Raw genomic sequence first — 6,647 nt, 5'->3', positions numbered from 1 at the left:
ACTCATGCCTCCCGCAGGTCAAACATCTCAGCAACCTCGGGCCACGACTCACAAGCCTCCCGCAGGTCAAACATCTCAACAACCTCGGGCCACGGCACTCATGCCTCCCGCAGGTCAAACATCTCAACAACCTCGGGCCACGGCACTCATGCCTCCCGCAACCAGATTATCAACAAAAGAAAGTGAACAAAATAGAGGGTTCAACAGCACACTTCAGTGCTCAACTTTCGTGACATTTTATTCTTCAGCATAGTTACGGAGTAACTAATATTTTATAGTTAGAATTCACTTAGTTTCCCCCTGGCAAATTATTCTACTAATACTAAGTTAAGCTAATAATACTAATATAATACTATAAATAAATTAATTTCAAGATGAATATGCATTAGATTCAAAAATAAATTAAAAATAAATTACTACAAATTATTCTACTAATACTAAGTTAAGCTAATAATACTAATAATACTAATATATATATATATATATATATATATATATATATATATATATATATATATATATATATATATATATATATTATACTCTTTTGAATCTCCCTAGAGTGTACACGTATTTTGTTTTCATTACACTCACGTTTACACGGCTACTGGTAAGAAAAGCAAAAACAAAAACAAAAGGGAAAGCATAGTTATCTTCACCGCCGTTCACTCATTTTAGACTACACCATTTCTGATTATCACTTATCTCGCACTGCACCTCTCTACCTCACTTTCTCTATGTCGCTATTTCAGTCTTTGAATTCATCACAACCAAATAATGCTAAGACACTTAATTACTTAGAGTGAAGTGAAGCTTGGAGTTAGCCATCTCAGGAAGGTAAGGAATTCCTAACAGTGTTTAATCTCGTAAACCCCAGAGTAGTTGATGAATCTATTTGGTTGAATTTTAAGTTCAATAACAGAATCGATATGAAATCCTTTTAGGAATTTAGAGAAAACCAAAAACACTCGTAGATCTATGGGGTTGTTTATGCAGAACATTTGATTCGCCTCCACTTTGCTTTTTTTTTTTTTTTGTGTGGTTCTAATTGTCGTCCTTGATGCCTGTTGTTTGAACTTATTTTCATCCCAATTAAACTACCGAAATAAGTTTGTGATTAATTTTTTGTTTGTTAGTAAGGTACTGTAAATCTAAGATCAGTGGATATAAACTACCGGATAGAGACACAATTAGTGTACATACCTGTGTGTTTCGAATGTTGCTTCCTTTTTTTTGCCAATAACAGTAGAATTCTATAACTGCTTCATCAGCTCTGTACTGTGTTATCCTCTGCTTGAGTTATATTAATTATTTCTATATTTTGATTAGTGTGCTATTCTGTTGTTTTTAAACATGCATCTCTTACTGCATCTTAATGATTTTACTGGATCGTTAATCTTATGATTTATTTTATTCGTTATTAATTGTTTTAATGATTTGAATAGAGATGTAAAACTAACAAAATTTTAAGAAAGGTGCAAATGATGATCACACAATCTAATGCACAGTTTAAACCAATTAACAGAAGTATTTGGTTTTACAGGACTAAATCATTTGATATATAATCTTAAGTGACTGATACATAGTGGTTTTTATAAGTGCTGAACCTGTATTTTTTAAGGCTATTGTGAAAAATGTGGAGATTCCAGGCCAGACTATCTGAGGTATGTTAGACCCCAATACAATTATACAGTTGTAGTCACTTACATAGTCATCATATCAAAGTATCCAACTTGAACACTTGCAAAATGTTTTTATATTTTTTTTCAGGTGAATATTATATTTAATGGTATAGAATACAACTTAATCAAAACTACATCAAAGTCTGTCAGGTATCAAGGTATCTTACTAACCCTTTAAAATAGGTTTAAAGGTTTTAAATTATTGCAAATAATTACTTAGTTGGAAAAGGATATTCATTTTAATTTGAAAGGTTTTAAATTATTGCAAATAATTACTTAGTTGGAAAAGGATATTCATTTAAATTACTCACATCACATCACAGTTCATCTTAGTAATTGAGAAAGAAGCTTTTTTGATTACTTAGTAAATGTTACAGTTCACTAAATTTTACAGTTCAACTTCATGTATATTACATCCTAGATCCTAGAAGTACATGTTCTCTTTAAGTAATTTAGTCTGCACTTCACTCCATTAAGTCATTCCATCATTAAGTGATTCAGTCTTCTCTTCACTTCCTCCTTAAGTGATGCATTCTTCTCTTCACATCCGTTCCAAATGATGTAGTCTTTTCTTCACTTCTTCATTAAATTATAAACCTGCATAAAAAAACTATTGCACTACACCATTTCTTAAATATCGAAAAAAAACTATTGCACTACACCATTTCTTAAATATCCATACTGTAGGCATATTCTTAAACACCTGCAAACAAAAAAGTACTGAATATAACAAAAATAAAGTTGCATACATTGTCATTTTACACCCAACAAAGTGTCATTAGCACATCAATTTTAAATATTAAGTCCTGCTTAGTCTTTATAGCCAGAAATCCTTGCAAAAACAACTACTTGTCCACATATTTCAGGGGAAATTCAGTCCAGTTTCTCACACTTCACATGATCCTTCTTTGTCTTCTTACTACTTTTTGTTGATGAAAACTCATCAAGCAATGATCTCTTTACAGCTCCAGCATCAATTGCCTCATTATCCTTGGCTAGATTCATAGGAACATTTGGACTCTCAACCACAAATTCCTCCTCTGATTCCTATATCAAAAAAATATATCATAAGATAAATTGTATACTTTTGGTTAGCCATTTATTAGTGTTTTTGTTAGCTGTTTACCTCATCTTCAAAATCATCATCCCCTGGTTGCAATTCAGAAGTTAGGTCTTTGTCAGGTGCTTCCAACTACTCTGGACAGTAGACTGTAACCAATTTAGGATCATTTATAACCTTCATAACAGCAAAGGCGTTGTGTAGGTTTTCAAACTGTTCCTTTCTAGCTGCAATCCTAAATAGCATTGCAAGTCCTACCAAACACTCTATCTCATCGGGGACTCTAATGGGTCCCTAGAAAAGTTAAATAGTATTTTGTTAGATACCATTCTTTCCCAATAAAAAAAAATCAAATAATTTGTAATAGGAAAGATTTACCTCGAGGATCTTAGACCTTAACTCTGTTGCACTCATGCCTAATAGCTCTTGACACTCCCTATCCCAGAGAATGAAAGGTGCATTTCCATTGAGGTCAACAACCCTGACTTTTACCCTGTACCTGAGAACTCCTTCTTTCCAAGACTTCTTACACTTATCACAATCATACTGCCCATTCTATTTCTTTACTAACTTTTTATTACAACCATGTGCCTTACAGGAAACATAAAACCAATCACATGAGCTCTGAATACCCACAATTTTGGCAGCCACCCAGAAATCACCATACTACAATTAAAAAAAAATATCACCATACTACAATTAAAAAAATAGTTAATTATAGAATAATGGTTTCTATCTGTATTAAATAAAAATTGTATACTGTACTTCTTTGTTTTGATATATCTCTGATATAGTTTGAACATTGATTTGTCCAGAGCTGAAATCATCAATGGCACTTCCATAGCTCATACTGCTCATGGAAACAATACTGCGCATTGGTGTTTGGCCGTCTTTAAAACTACATAGAGGTTACTTCATAATTAGTACAGTATAAACAAAAAATAGTGTAATTGTAAAAAGCAAAAAATATGTCAGTACATCAGTAAAATAGTGGTATACCTCTCTCTAAATTCAAGAATTTCTGGAAGATCTTCATTGATAAAAAGTTGTGTAACATCATAGCTGCTACATAACTTAATATCACCAACTAGTACAGATACTATACATTAGTAAAACTTTAAAATGTAATCATCAGTAGTAAAATATGCAAACTATATAATGATCTTACTGTTTAGAAGAACCTTCACTCTGCAAAACTGAAGTATAATGATAACAGGTTCATGTTTGGTTGACTGGTAAAATAGCTCCAGTTTTGATACATGATCATCCCACAATGTGCATTTGATTTGATTACCCCTATTTTTAGTATTAATTCACACACTTCAAAATCTTGCAGAGTATATACAACAGGGAGCAGAAAACATTTTATAATCTTACAAGGTGTCTTCAAGTAGAAAATTGATCAGCCTAGTATTCCTGCCAAATATGACCTTCTCTTGTTGTGAGTATATCTCAACTACCATCCGAATTACATCTATTAAAAAATCAGTAGTAGTTAATAAAAGTATACAACAATTAAAGAGCAAAATTGAAAGGCATTAACATTCACCAATCAACTCCTTTTCATTGATGTCAAGTTTCTGTTTCAGAGAGTGAATAGATTGCAGCCTAAACATGTGTCTTGAGAAAACTGTGCCCTTTAATTGATTGAGAATTGTTTTGTAGTAAAACTTCAACATAAATTCATGTGGGCTTGTCTTGTAGGTGTAGAAGTTGGTAATCACCAAAAAATTCCTTACAGAATACACAACACCAACTTTGAACATGCCAGAAAATTTCGTCACCAAATCATTTAGAACAATTGCATGCAACACAGTTCCCTGATAATGCTTAAAATATTTATTTCTTGCTTGATAATGCATAAAAAAAATCTTATTGTAAAGATGAAAAAGTAAGATGATACCTCCTTATCATGGAAAACACACTGTCACACTCTGTGTATTTGATGTCTTTTGTGCCTCTTCTTTCAGGAACATCATAGTAACGTACCAGCCTAAGTTTGATGGCACTTGTGGTGTTCCTGGTAGCAATGTCACGACCAAGAATGTATAGGGGAGCCATTGGTATGACAAAGGTTATGCTAGGGCTTTGTTTTGAAGTTATCTGATAGGGTTTTAAAGAGTGAAGATGGCAGATATATATACACCAGATTATACCAATTCAAAAAATCAAAAAACAATTGAACAGACTTTGGTTAGCCCAAAAGACGCATCGTGGACAGTCGATCTCCATGTTTATTATTTTTGGGAAATATAATCTGTGATGATGGTGTTTAATTGTAAGCCTTTAATGTATTTACAGCTATTTATGGTAGTTGTTTAGAATACCAAATAGACAGATACCAAATAGGTCTAGAACTCTTATGTATCCGACCTTCCGTATGCCAATGTATTATTATGTATTTGGAACACATTAAACGACTGTGTTTTGTGTGAGCGGGAAATTTTGTCCTGATTGTGATTCCATAGGCGTGTGGCTTTTTTATATAGTAAGATTATATATTACATATTATATATTATATGTAGGAAAATGATTCTCGAAATTCAATAGAAAATGAAAATTACAACAGAAATATCTACGAAGGATAATAACACAGGAAAATAAAACCTACACAAGGTTTAATAAACCTAATAAACAACTTCGGATGAAAACTGGATGATCTCGGGTAGTTGGAAGCACGAGTCGTGTTGCCACTATCCTTAAAACCTTATTTACCGCCTCCCGGNTACTATACATTAGTAAAACTTTAAAATGTAATCATCAGTAGTAAAATATGCAAACTATATAATGATCTTACTGTTTAGAAGAACCTTCACTCTGCAAAACTGAAGTATAATGATAACAGGTTCATGTTTGGTTGACTGGTAAAATAGCTCCAGTTTTGATACATGATCATCCCACAATGTGCATTTGATTTGATTACCCCTATTTTTAGTATTAATTCACACACTTCAAAATCTTGCAGAGTATATACAACAGGGAGCAGAAAACATTTTATAATCTTACAAGGTGTCTTCAAGTAGAAAATTGATCAGCCTAGTATTCCTGCCAAATATGACCTTCTCTTGTTGTGAGTATATCTCAACTACCATCCGAATTACATCTATTAAAAAATCAGTAGTAGTTAATAAAAGTATACAACAATTAAAGAGCAAAATTGAAAGGCATTAACATTCACCAATCAACTCCTTTTCATTGATGTCAAGTTTCTGTTTCAGAGAGTGAATAGATTGCAGCCTAAACATGTGTCTTGAGAAAACTGTGCCCTTTAATTGATTGAGAATTGTTTTGTAGTAAAACTTCAACATAAATTCATGTGGGCTTGTCTTGTAGGTGTAGAAGTTGGTAATCACCAAAAAATTCCTTACAGAATACACAACACCAACTTTGAACATGCCAGAAAATTTCGTCACCAAATCATTTAGAACAATTGCATGCAACACAGTTCCCTGATAATGCTTAAAATATTTATTTCTTGCTTGATAATGCATAAAAAAAATCTTATTGTAAAGATGAAAAAGTAAGATGATACCTCCTTATCATGGAAAACACACTGTCACACTCTGTGTATTTGATGTCTTTTGTGCCTCTTCTTTCAGGAACATCATAGTAACGTACCAGCCTAAGTTTGATGGCACTTGTGGTGTTCCTGGTAGCAATGTCACGACCAAGAATGTATAGGGGAGCCATTGGTATGACAAAGGTTATGCTAGGGCTTTGTTTTGAAGTTATCTGATAGGGTTTTAAAGAGTGAAGATGGCAGATATATATACACCAGATTATACCAATTCAAAAAATCAAAAAACAATTGAACAGACTTTGGTTAGCCCAAAAGACGCATCGTGGACAGTCGATCTCCATGTTTATTATTTTTGGGAAATATAATCTGTGATGATGGTGTTTAA

General features: G+C 32.8%; 2 long non-coding RNA genes across 6 annotated transcripts; both read left to right on the top strand.

Moving 5' to 3' along the window:
• Positions 1–607: 607 nt before the first annotated feature.
• On the top strand, positions 608–5,018 carry LOC116030620. 5 transcript variants are annotated; one of them, XR_004100435.1, is made up of 5 exons: positions 608–1,664; positions 1,771–1,840; positions 3,558–3,650; positions 4,079–4,183; positions 4,713–5,018. It is a non-coding gene; the product is annotated as an uncharacterized LOC116030620 (long non-coding RNA). The 5 variants fall into 5 exon arrangements; XR_004100436.1 differs by lacking the exon at positions 3,558–3,650 and having other exon boundaries at positions 610–837; positions 1,544–1,840; XR_004100434.1 differs by having other exon boundaries at positions 610–1,840.
• Positions 5,019–5,477: 459 nt separating this feature from the next.
• On the top strand, positions 5,478–6,647 carry LOC116030621. Its single transcript, XR_004100438.1, has 2 exons — positions 5,478–5,812; positions 6,342–6,647. It is a non-coding gene; the product is annotated as an uncharacterized LOC116030621 (long non-coding RNA).

The sequence above is a fragment of the Ipomoea triloba genome, chromosome 9 (assembly GCF_003576645.1).
Source record: "Ipomoea triloba cultivar NCNSP0323 chromosome 9, ASM357664v1".
NCBI classification, from domain to species: domain Eukaryota; kingdom Viridiplantae; phylum Streptophyta; class Magnoliopsida; order Solanales; family Convolvulaceae; genus Ipomoea; species Ipomoea triloba.
Note: the sequence above shows the minus strand (reverse complement) of the source record. Positions and strands in the feature narration are given on the sequence as shown.